This window comes from Athene noctua, chromosome 12 (assembly GCF_965140245.1).
Source record: "Athene noctua chromosome 12, bAthNoc1.hap1.1, whole genome shotgun sequence".
Lineage (NCBI taxonomy): Eukaryota > Metazoa > Chordata > Aves > Strigiformes > Strigidae > Athene > Athene noctua.
In genome coordinates this window covers 10,323,902-10,337,251 of record NC_134048.1, presented here as the reverse complement: position 1 = coordinate 10,337,251, position 13,350 = coordinate 10,323,902, and positions in this window count along the sequence as shown.

Here is a 13,350-nt window from a genome sequence, read left to right as displayed (position 1 = left end):
AAGTAGATTTCATTAAATTTTTAAAATCAGAATCACAGGATAATTTAGGTTTGACTGGACCATTGGAGGTCATCTGGTTCTAGCTCCTGCTCAGCTTTATTAACAGCAGAAGGAGGAATTCAACTTAGCTACCTATATAGTAGGAATACTGAGAATCTTGCATAATGGATACCATATTTGGGCTCTGACCATTTGAAAACTCTCGGAGGCTCTTAAATAAAAATCAAGTGACAATATTTACATTGTATTATCCTACTTACCTAAATATGTATTTTTTCATCTGTAGGAAACATTAAAATAACATGATTGCAAAAGAGGTTCCATAGTGTTTCCATAATGCCTAGCTGCCCTTCATGCACAGAGAGTGTTTAGTAATTAAAATCTGTGGAAAAATTTAAGCACAATAAAAAATTAACCCGATTCACTTCCACATGCTCCTGGTACAAGTCCACTGATTTCAAGAGTTCATCCTTATTTGTATCACAGAAATGTCAGAAACAACAGATCTACCAAGTCTTTATCCCAGAATTCCCCATATTTACTCATTAGGAATTTTGTGGGAAACTGTCATGTCCAGCTGTACAATCCAACCACCAGGCCTATGCTATTTATTCCAAGCACTAGTGATATGCAATTTTAGGATCCCTTTGTCACCAAAATTAACATTGATTATATAAATATATAAATTTTTCAGGTTATGATCTTGTAAATTAGGAGTACTGAATACCTTTCTCATGCACTAGATTTTGATGGTATTTTCCAGCTGTATGGAGTTTCTTGGTCAGGTGTGATTTCTCTGAACTCTCAAGATCGCAGCTTAGATACCCTCCAAAAACTCAAATCATATTCTATGCAACGTGTGTGCTTTTACACGTTAGATATCATATCTGGATAGAACATTCAAGGTTTTCCAAGCAACTTCCATACAGCTTCAATATACTCAGCAGGAGAGATCCAGACAGATTATATTCCTAAAGCAACTAGTGTTGTTTAAGGCACAGAAATACAGCAGTAAAATAAACCTTTTCTTAGGTCTATGCTGCTCAGGAACATTGCTCTAAATTAAATGTCTAGTTTAACGAGAACTCAAAGTGGCTCAGAAGAACAAATTAAAACTGTATAGTTACAAAGATATAAAGACTAAAGTATTTCAAACCAATGTCCAGTTTGAAGATAGTTATTTCCATTATGGTTATGCTATTTCAAAGATTATGTAACAGATTAGAAAGTACTTATGTTTTCTCTTTGTTTTCCCCTGCTTTCCTAAAAAGGCAAAAAATATATCACACTCCCCATTTGTCCATCATCATTTGTCAGCCCTTCAATCTTCCTGCAATAGCTTTTCAATTCACTAGACCATTTCAACCAAATGTGACGAGGTTAAGGTTTCACAAATTTAACTTTCAACTTTGTGAATGATAATGACTGGATAGAGAACTGCAACCAATTAGTGCCCTGACAGAAAAGAGTGGGGAGAATTCAAATTTTAGCTGTTCTGCTCATTTCACTCATCAGCTAAAGGGCAATAATCAGATGATCAGTCAACCATGAGTAGCTCCAAAGCTACCATGGCATGTATTGCTCTTTGCCAGCCAAAAGCACAAAGAAAAGCAGTTAGAGGACTAGTGGGAGACCAGACAGCTTTTGAGGGAGGTTACAAGACATAAAACTGTGAGCAACCACTCATTAAGACTTATGGAGGGATTTTTTAAATTTTATTTGACTTTTAGGTTGGTTTGTTTATTTTAAAATAAATATCAGAAATCTGAAAACTGTTTTCAGTATGTGGAAAACCGAATCGTACCAAAATATCTCATCCATAACTATATATATATATATATATATATATATATACACACTTCCTGCTTCCCCCCACCCAGTTAAGGAAATCTATGGGTTCAGTTGCTATTTTTAGGAAGATTAAATGCAGTGATTTTTAACTGTCTTGAGCTCATTGGTTTGGGCATGCTAGTAAAGTACATCAGACAAAATAATTATTATATACTTTTACATGTAACTCTCAATTAACAGCAATCAGCTTCCTAGAAGACTCTCCTTTTTATATATTCTGTTTTTTTTTTTTCTTGTCTTGACCTTTTACAAAAAGGTACCACTATTCTGCTTGTGACTCTTTTCTGTTCCATCTTTCAACTCTGTGTGAAAGTTACCATAGCAATGTTTGTCTCCATCCCCTGCTGTACTGCCCTAACATTCTTGTGATCTTGGTTTCCAGAAGAGGCTGTTTTTCATAGGGCATTTCTAGAACACATGCTTAAAGCTGTTCTGTATGTAATCTGCAACCAGCACTATAAAGTATGATGACTGGAAGCCAATACAGAAACTTAAAAGTGAAAGAAAATGGTTCTACAATACAACATGCCCCAAATGATTTTGATTCTGATCCCACCTGCACAGTGTAGATTTGGCATATGCTGCCAGGTATACCAGTGTGGTGGTAAAATCACAGTGAGCAAGACCGAAGTCAAGCCAGTAGGTTTTAGATCACCAACTCAACTTTAATACAGATTATTTTTGGATTCATTGATCTGATACCTCTTAATTCAGAATAAATGTCTCTTTAAAAAGCATTAAAGGAGAGAGGACTGTGTTTCAAATCTCTGTACCTAATAATTAGAATTATCTAACCCAAACTTCACATCTCTGCTTTTCACTTGTTGCAATGAAAGACAACCAAACATGTCACATTCTGTTACGTTTTATTTTAAAATCAAGAATACATTTCTAAATTTACGATGCTATATCTTAAAAATCTTCTTCAGAATCTTCCATCAAGTTATGATAAAATTATGAGACTCAGGAAGTATTCATGTTTCTGATAAACTATGAAAGTATTTGTTACAGCTGTTCCTTCTTAAAACTATTGCCTTCATAAAAATATAATTTCAATAAACTCCATAGAAAACTGCGACAAATAGACAGTTGCTAAAATCTGTCAGAACTTCCATAACAGGATCAATATTTACACTCCAGAAAAAGAAAATTTAAATGCATAAAATAGTTTCATCCATTCTCTGGGGCTATTTATACCTTCTGTCTACAAATAAAATTAGACCACCAATATCTATCTTCCATCTCTTTAGAAATGCCATTGTAATTGGAAATATATGTATCCATCTGAATATTATACATTATTGCACGAATTAAAATATATGTAAACTAAGTATTTCGTCATACTGATGTTTTCCTTTCCCATTGGCTACAAACACTGAAATTAATTACATACCTAATAGATCACAGATACTTCTTACTATAAATGTTTTTCCTCAGAAATATGTAACTGTCACCAAAGCTCAGGATAATCAGATGTGGTCTTCATCCTTTGTGAAGTGTTGCATCATAGCTGTTCATTGCATTTGCTTTATACAAAAATCGCAAAACTGCCAATTTTCAAGTTGTTTATTATAGGAAAAGCTTATCTAAGGAAGAAAAAATAAACAAAAGCCTCTGTGACTGCCTTCAGTCTATTTGCCTTTCCTCTCCCTCTCCTTCCTCCCTGCCTAATAATTTTGGAATTCTTTGGCAAATTACATTTATTGGAGAGAGTGACAAAACAGTGAAGATAATTGGTTTCCTCTGATAATCAATGGCTGGGAAGAGAAGAGAAAGTAAAACTAGTACTCTGAAGGAAGAAAGGTAGGAAAAATTCATCAACTGCACGCAGTTTGAGAGAATCCACATAACCATTCAGGAGGCACACATATACAGACCAGGCAGTATGCTGGAGACATATCCACATGGCTTTATACAATGAGAAGGAAAAATCCTATCTTCTTTAAAGTCCTTCAAAAGAATCAACAAACAGGAACGAATGAATAAGGGAGATGCAAGTTTCTGTACCATAGCTCTTCAGGATGTTAAGTAGCCCTCAGATAAGCAAAAAGGTATTTACCTGGTGATACGTATACAAAGATGGGAAACAAAGTAGGAGTCAACAGTTTTCACAGCACAAGAAAGTCACCAGTGAAGTTCCACAACCTACATTAATACCCAGACTATTCAACACATTCACAAATGTGGGGATTGACCTTGGCTGGCTCCTTAATGTCAACCCAGCTGCTCACTCACTCTCCCTCCTCAACAGGACTGGGTAACAAAGTATGTGTTGTGGGTCGAAAGACAAGGAGATCACTTACCAGTTACCATCATAGGCAAAACAGACTCATTTTGGGGAAAATTAATTTATTTTTACTGGCAATTAAAAGAGACATAGATAGTGAGAAAGAAAGACAAAATATAAACACTTTCTCTCACCCTTTTTTCCAGGCTCAACTACACTCCTTCATGCCCAGGACCTGTACCTCCTGCCCCTGTCCCCAGCAGACAGGGGAATGGGAGGCCACAGTCAGCCCATAACTGCTCCTCTCTGCTGCTCCCTCCTCCTCACACCTTCCCTGCTCCTGGGGGCTCTCCACAGGCTGCAGCTCCCCCAGGGCAAGCCCCCCGCGCCAGCATGGCCTCTCCACAGCTACAGGGAGTCTCGACTGTGCCTGGAGCACCTCCTCCCCCTCCTCCTTCCCTCCCCTTGGTGCTCTCTGGGCTGTTTCTCACACATTTTTCCTCACGCCTAAGCCCCATTTTGCCTTTTTATAAATACATTTTCACCACTTGGTCACCAAGAGGCATCACCACTTGGCTCTGTGCTGCAGGGCTGTAGTGGAGCCGGCTGGATCCAGGTGGCACCGGCCACGTCCAGCCCAGGGCAGCTGCGGCCTCGCCTCACAGAGGTGCCTGCAGCCCCCACTGCCCACACCTGCACAGGGTCACCCAACCCACCAAACTGTCTGAAACACGGGTAAATAATTTGTTGAGGATATCAAATTATTCAGGGAGTAAAAATGAGGAACCCTGTAGAATAGCATTAGGGATTTATCCGACTGAGTGTCTTGGCAACAAATGGAGAGACAACATCCACTGCAGAAAAATGTAAAATTATGTACGTGGGGAGAAAAAAAAATTCCTAATTTCACGTACACAATAATCTAAACTGGTCGTACTCTTTCATGAACAACAGTTTTGAACTTCTGAACATGAAAATATCAGCTGATAAAAGCATTAGCTGACTTCCCAGGCAAGCCAGTTGGGAAAAGATCACAAAAGCAAGAAGACATCTTGTGCCATTATATAACTCCACAGGGCAACAGGGAGAAGGGCAAGAAGTACAGTCAGCTCAAACAAAACAGTGAGGAATCACGGAGAGATTTGTGAGCCATGATTACCATGAATAAAAATCATTCCTAATGTGGCACTGGCTGCCATGAAATGAGCTCAGGAGAAGGTAGGTTGAATGCAACAGAAAGAGGTGGTGCTTTGTACACACACAATTAGCGTGTGAAACTTCCTGCCACAGTACTCTAAAAGATTACATAGGCTCAAGAGGAGACAGAGCAATTTAATGAAAGAAAACATTAAACTTCAAATCATACCGACACCCTACTTCCCTCTGAGCTACAGAGTGCATGTGGATGGGAGAACAGTCTAAGGCTGCACCAGTTCGTGCCTGCTCTGTTCCACAGACATTTGCTTTTAGCTAGTGTCAGAGACAGGGTACCGGACCAGATAAATCTAGGGCTGGACCACACATGACCAGTTTTATATGTTTTATGTAAGGCTTTAGAATAGTCAGGCTCAGGTTCCAGTTCTTCTTCAGACTTGGGTGATCTGGGACAAATCATTCTCATCCAATGGTAGTAACAGTACCTTGCTGGTTAGTTTTCCAAATCTGCTCTACTAACAGCATGGAAAAAACCTGTTCTCCAGTTCACAGCTACAAACTTTGATGAGTTATCCTCTGTAGCTCTGCAAAGCAATGCAGAAAACAGAGAAGCAGAATTTACCTGACTACATTTACCATCTATACCGTATGTACAACAACATGGCTTGCAAAGTGCGGCTTGTCCCAAGAGAATATTCAGAAAATTAAGTGTCTGTGTCTTTATTGTGGAAATATTATGGAATCCTAAAGCAATTTCAAGCTACTATGCAAATGGCAATGTACAGCACCAGGTTCATATTGTGCCTCAAAGAATAAGAAAGCTTTGGAAAAAGGTTTCAGTGTATTTTCCTTTGCAACTTTATTGTTATAAAGGTGTATTACTTCAAAGCATTAGAATGCTGCATCATGGAAAAAAGATTTAGGGCAATAAGAATACATATTAAAATCTTCTATTGTATACAGGACACGCTACATTTAAGGATACACTGCCTCTATCGATTATCCTTTTCCCTTTGCTTTGTCTGTCCAATCTTACACACATAATCATGCCTGAATTTTCTTATTTCACAGGAAATTATCTTCTATCTTATAATCTTCCACAGAACTGAACTAAGTTAACATGAAAGGCACAGAAAGCAACATTTGAGCTCTCGTTGTTGAGTGTGCTAGCTATAGCTGTCATTTATTTCACTTTTTTCAAAGGATACATTTTTTCTTTGTAGATTTTCATGAGTAATGAGAAAAATATGAATAATCTTTTCTATCCAGATGGTGATGACATTAGCAGTATATCTTTTTCTTTAGGAGATTGTGTGATTTTATAAAACAACATTTTGGAAGAAGCTTAACCACAGATAATTCTTAACTGAAACATATAATAAAAAAACATGTGCTTTCAGCCAAGTTTGTAGAAACATCATACAGGCTTTTTTGACATCTTATAATTTTACCAATAGTCTTACTAAAGAGAATGTTATTTGGGAAGGAGTTGCAGTTTTATATATATAGAAACAAGGGCTACAGAAACATACTAGAAATGAAGAGGTAATAAAGAGGCAAGTTTTCCAGAAAAATAAGTAACGGAGAAATATGTCTAATTTCCTGGAAACACTTACTGCCTGAACAGCAGTTCTGAATATTGTTCTACACTTATCTTTCATTCAGTATAAGAATCCCTTAAAACCTACATCGTAATACTTATGTAATGATGTAGATTTTGTGCATTTGGATTGAGTCCTTTAGACATCTCATATATGCATGACATCTCCAATGATTTCATCAGAATTATGACTGCACCAAGTGAATTGATTATGCCCATACTGATCTGTATTCTTCCTAAGGGAAAAAAATTTGCCTCGTGAGATATGTTGCTCCTGTTAGTCTCCTTTTTCATCTTCTAACACATGAATACAAAGATTATACCTAGTTTTAAAAAATTATTGTAAATAACTTGCAAATAAAAGATCTATATTACCATCTTCAACAACTCACATAGAGTTGGGAAAACACAATAGAATGTTATTTTTATTCAGTTTGTGTAGTTAGAAGTGGAAAACTACATAGCTATGTTCAAAGAAGCTCGTGTAAATTCATATACTATTTTGATGGAATATTCCACAGCGTATAGTTCAATGACATGTTTCAGCAGACACTACAAACCACTGCAACCACATAGAAATGCCATCCAAGAAGAATAGTTGAATTCTGCACAGTCCTTAATATCATGCAGCTCATTGTAGAAGGAGCAATGTCTGTTTCTCGGACAGCTACGTATCCTCATTTTCTCATTAAGGTAGCTCTGAACAGCTGAGGATCCAACTTGGGCTGTGAGCATGCTAATAAATATTTGATTTAGCCTTATGCACCTTCAGATACAAAACCAGGAATTAACAGTGCAAATACTTTAAAGTAGCTAAGGCTTAAAAAAAAATAAATCTCATTTTCTTTTCCATTAAATATTCTGTTTCACTAATACCAACAAAGCCAAAGATGTACAATTAGTAGCAAAAATAAACATGAGAAATTAGAAGTTTCTATTTCCATCAGAATATTGAATAAGTGGTATCCACATTTACAATTACCTATTGAAGCTTTCAGAACTACTCAGCATGGCTCCATTTCATCATGAGTGGGCTTTTTTCCATGACAAAAGTATCCCACATTCAGCATCTTCCCTAGTTACCTGCCTTGCTATAAGGATTTGCTGAACTAAGCTATGTACATTTATAAAAAAACCCAATCAACAAAAGCAAACCACAAAAGACAAGTGGGAGGAAAGAAGAGATCATAACTTAAATAATGAAGTAGATTTCTTAAGAAATCTACTTTCTCCTATGTAATACACCACTCATAAAAACAGGATTTAAAACACCACTACTGACACTAATAATGGATAAGGACAAAAATGTTATATCTAAAGCATTCCTTTTACTGGGACTCAGGTTTATAGAGAAATAAAAAGTCTAATAATCTCTTCATTAACTCTTTTCTGTATCGTTTTTTTAAATACTGTTGAAAATGAAAACTGTAACTCTAGTGACCAAAGTCACATTGTGCTACAGTTCAGCAACTGAAGACAGACATTGTACAAGAGTTTGAAGACCACAGAATACCATGGCAAAAAGAAGAATAAGCTTGCTATATCCATAGCCAAAAAGAAGAATGAGCTTGCTATATCTGTAGCTTGGGGTAACTGCCTGAAAACATGAGATATGTGATTATCTGAGCATCAGGGCAGCGGGCATCAGTAATAAGATTCAAAATATTACTCTAAAGGGAGTGATCAAAACACCAGTGTTTGGGAATGGTGTAATTCCTTGTGACATCTGTGCTAAAATTGCGTTACCATGGTACAATATATGCTACATTTGATTTAATACCTTCAAAAGCATTTCACATAAGAGAGGTTCAAAGTCTCAGAGAGACAATTTTGTCTTGTGCTGCCAAGGTCCCTTTCTCTTTGAGGAACTGCAGTAATTGTGAGAATGTTTCCCTTCATTAAGTTCTGCTGTATTTTCTTAGAAAAGCTAAGTGCCAACAACACAAATAGGGGTATATGGTAACAATGTTTTTATCTGCATATTCTTGTTTTCAGCTCTTGGCCTCTTGCCTCTTGTTTTCCATTTTATTATCCACATGCTCTCAGTCAACAAAGTGATCCATCAGCACTGCTTTAAACTGGTTAAATGACACTCAGTTACCTGAGATTAAAGCAGAACAGCTCTTCATCCATTTGGTTTGTTACCTCCTTGTCTTGCCAGCAGTGCAGTTAGACAGACATAAAGATTTATACTGAAATCAAAATAAAAATCACTTTTCAAGATGTTAAATTATGGGATGGCAACTGACAAGATAAATCATTAAATGCTACCTGTGCTGTATTATTCATCAATTTCCAAATGCGTGTACCCAGTCATCATTCAAATACTTCTACAGTGAAACTTACTGTTCTTTCTTCATCACAAATCCAGGTGACATTGATGGGACAAGATCACTGTCTTGCTGGAAACAGAATGGAAACACTGAATTCATTCACATATTCCTGGCTTCTATTTTGCTCTGCAGTGTGACCAGCTGCCTAAACTCTCAGAGCACAGGGCCACTGCCTATGCACTAGAAAGAAGCTGTTAGCAACAGATCTCAGATTTAAGAATGCTGCAAATAGCATTCACACTTAAACAATGAGGAAAAAAATGCTATAAAACCAGGCAGTTCTCCAGCTTAGCTATAGCCTATAACAAGGCCATTTCACCACCCTTCCTGTTGAGAGCACAAAAAATGTGTTCATGAGTTTGTTAAAACTTTATTTAAACTTTAATAAACTACAAAGTTGTCCATCAACATGTTTTTTTCAAAGAAAGGCAAGTCCCATTAAACAATTTTAACTTTTTCAAGTCTATTTCAACAATAGATAAATCAGTTGATTATGAAATTACAAAAGAAAATTCCTATTTTGACATTTACTAAGGATATTGTGCTGGCAGAATATATCAGGAAAGCAGAGTCAATTAGCCAATGGAGACATTCTCAAGCAGTACCCAGAAAACGCCAGAATATTGCCAACTACTTTATCTGGTGTAAACCTAACAGTTGCCTTTGTGCTAACATTTTAACACCCACTTCTGAGGCATACCTGGTATTGAGCAGTCTCTATGCCCTTACTAGTGCAGAAACAGCAACAGTAGCCACAGTTAGAGGTGCTAAACCAGCAGCTTTCTATGTTCCTCATGTCAATCTTATTCAAGCTGTTAAAACTGAGCAATAAATGTGCTTATAAAATATGCATATAACATGAAGTCAAGCACATGAAAAGTACATACATGAAGAAGAAAATTACTGATAACAAGGATATGAAAAAATGTAACCTCATATATTTTCAATAAGCCTGTCTGGTGGTGTATTGCAGTTCCTCTCTCAGTATTTAGTGTCCTATAGGCATCTGCTTCACTGAAAAAAAAATGCATAAACCATGAAAAGATTAAATGTAATTATCATTATTTCCATTTCTCGGGCAAGGCCTTTTCATAAATAATTATGTCGCAGTGTAAAACTGGAGGTTTTATACAGTTGCCCTATCGTTCATAATAATGAGTAGGATAATAAGCCATAAGCTAAACCTTCACATGCGCATTAGACAGAGAAGGCTAATTAGGACTTTAACCAGAAATGCCACAAAGCATCATGCTTACTGAGGTAATAAAGGCAGTGATGATATTGAGGCATACATTGTTTTCCAAATCTACAAATGGCATGATGCTGACAAATTTACTTTACATAAAACCATATGGTCTTCAAATGAAGTTAGAGGAATTTACTTATGTGTGTCTGGCCTTCATATTAAAGTCACTTCCATCTACACACAATGTGTCAAGAAACAGCCTGATTCTCTTCTCACCCTGTTATCAAGAAGATTAATGTTCAATTCAGGGTAGTACCTTCAGTGTAAAACTACTGTAACCAAGACCTCTGAAAATGTGGCAGAGTCATCTCTACATGAAAGTCAGAAAGACCTTTCCCCTCAACTGGAAGAGGTTGATGAACTGACTCACTGACACGGTGCTGATTCAGAGCACCCAATGGTATCAACCCCCATCTCCTGTTCATTAAATCTTCAGGAGGAATAATTTCAGATGGAATGGCCTTTTCCTGTACTTTATGTTTGAAGGAGCTGCCTGCAAATACCCAAAAGCCTACCTTTTCATACATCCCTTTTAAAATCTACTGTTCGTTCTAGCATCCTCAAAACCAATGCATAAGCCAGCTGACCAAGTGGTGTTTTGAGAACATTGTTTACCATACTGACAAAATGGTATCACAGTCTCCCAGTTCATCTTCCTTTGTCCACCTGCTGAATTTCAGCATCTTCTTCAACACAAAGGCTATATAACATGTCTCCTTTTCTATTTCTAATTCTGTACAAAATGTAGACCATGCCTGCAGCTCATGGTTACTGCTCCTATGTAAATAATGTGCATTAATAATAGTAAGTCACGGCTGAGGTTAAATCTCTTTGTATATTTTAAGAATATTTCACTGATTTGTGAAGATAAAGATGTATACACATGCTGAAGAACAAAAAGACAAAGAATTGTTCTAGCATCTATTGGTTCTCAAGGACAAGTAATAGTTTAGAAAACTATACCCAAGAACCACAAGTAAAATATTCCTAGTTGCAGTTTAACCTTAAGGACTGTTTGTTGTTTTAAGAACTGTAATGTTTGTCAAGAAAAAGTCTACCCAAAAAGTTCTTTTTTTTCAGAAGGGCTGTTTATTCTCCAACCTTTTTCATTCTCCAAACTATGGTCTGTATTCTGTTAATGTCTGAAAGCTTAATTTGCAGACATTCCTAGAAGCAGAAGACACTTACTAAAAAACAGAATGGAAAAAATACCAAACATCTCTTTTGGGAGGCAAATTCCTAATTATAGCAGCACTCTCAATAGGTATTAGTGAGCAGATTGTGAATTTCATAGGAAAAACAAAAACAAAAAACAAAACAACAAACCAAACCAAAGACATGACAAAAGGATATCTTTGAAAGCTTTATGAAGTATTTTAAGTTTAAGCTTTACTTTTCATTCTGGATAATTTGGACAATATTGTTGAAACGCATTGAAATGCTAAGGCTTGGACAACAGGCCCAAGCCAGAGTTGACCTATAGATGAACCCTGTATATTTTATAGAATACAGTCAAGATAATATATTTATCTTGAATATATTCTATATATATCCTTATCTTTCCTTGTATATAGGCAAAGTAACAGGTCACAGAGACAGCTGTCTGGCCTTGTGACCTGGCATGTGACCTTGCTCATAAATCAATTAGATAAGCTGGGAAACTCCCTTAGTTTCTCCCCTGAGCCCTGGCCAGGCTCTGGGAGAATCTAACATGAGAATAGAACCAGATATTTCTGCTTAAAACAAAGATGCCAGCTACTCTGGCTAGATAATTTTTAGGTATATAAGGCTGGACCCGCTCACAGCGACTTTGGGTGCCTCACCTACGGGTGGAGGCACCGTGTAGGATTTCCCCCTTGCCGGGACAGGCTCTGCAGACCCTCGCTGTGACCGGGGCTGCCCAGCCACTGTGGGTCTGCATGATGGTAAAGTATGCAAGTGGTGATGTACTTTTCTTAATCACTATTTTCTTTCTTTAGGTAGTAATGATATGATGCACTACCCTGTATTTTCCTATTTGTTTAAGTGCACTATTCTGTCTTTTCTTACTGTATGTTTTCTGTATTATTCTGTTACATTATTTAGTTATTTTAAGTAAAATAGGTCTGCTCATGTAACTCTGGTGTCTGAGTTTAATTGGTATCCCTAATCAGCAAAACACACATTCAGCATTGAAAATCTACTCTCTTTTCTTTTCTTAAGTCACTGACAAAATACTAAAACAACCGAAACATTTACTGACCAAAAAAGGAAAAAACAAAAGAGAAACCTGAATCTCTGCCTAGTTGAGAATGTGGGATGTTCTCAACCATGAGACACAGAACTAGAAGGAACAGTACACTGTAACCTGTGTGCTTCTAAAGAGCCCACCAAGTTATGTTTTCCATGAAGTATAATAAAAGCTTCTAGAATTATTCCACCTTAATGTCCCAAGTGTTATTCACCAACAGTGAAAATGATCTTGTGTTGTTTATTCTAGCAAGAAAAATATTGGCATACATACTTTCTTTGTCAAGTTTCTTCTGGTAACTTCTTTTATTCTCTTCTAAAAGAGAACTTTTATTGACAACAGCATGCTCTACAAGAACAGTGGAAGCAAAGTGGCCCTGTCCCTCCTCAGAGAACAACTGCCAAAGAAATTCTGTTCTTCGTGCCATAACTGAACAAATGTTTCCAAGAAAGATTATACTTTCAATCAGCCTGGTTCTTGGTATACAAGTTCCATGTACTCCGAATCAATGCTTTCTGCAGCTCAGCAACTTGGCTACATGTAGGTCCAGAATAAGTGTTGGAGCAAAGAAGTATCATAAATAAACATGAACTACCAAGGAAAGAAGCAGCACCAGACAAAGACAAGTTGATACCCTGTTTGTTGTAACTATATAGCTGATGAAGGACATACTCTTCCTGTGCTATTTCCTAGCAATTTGAGATTGGC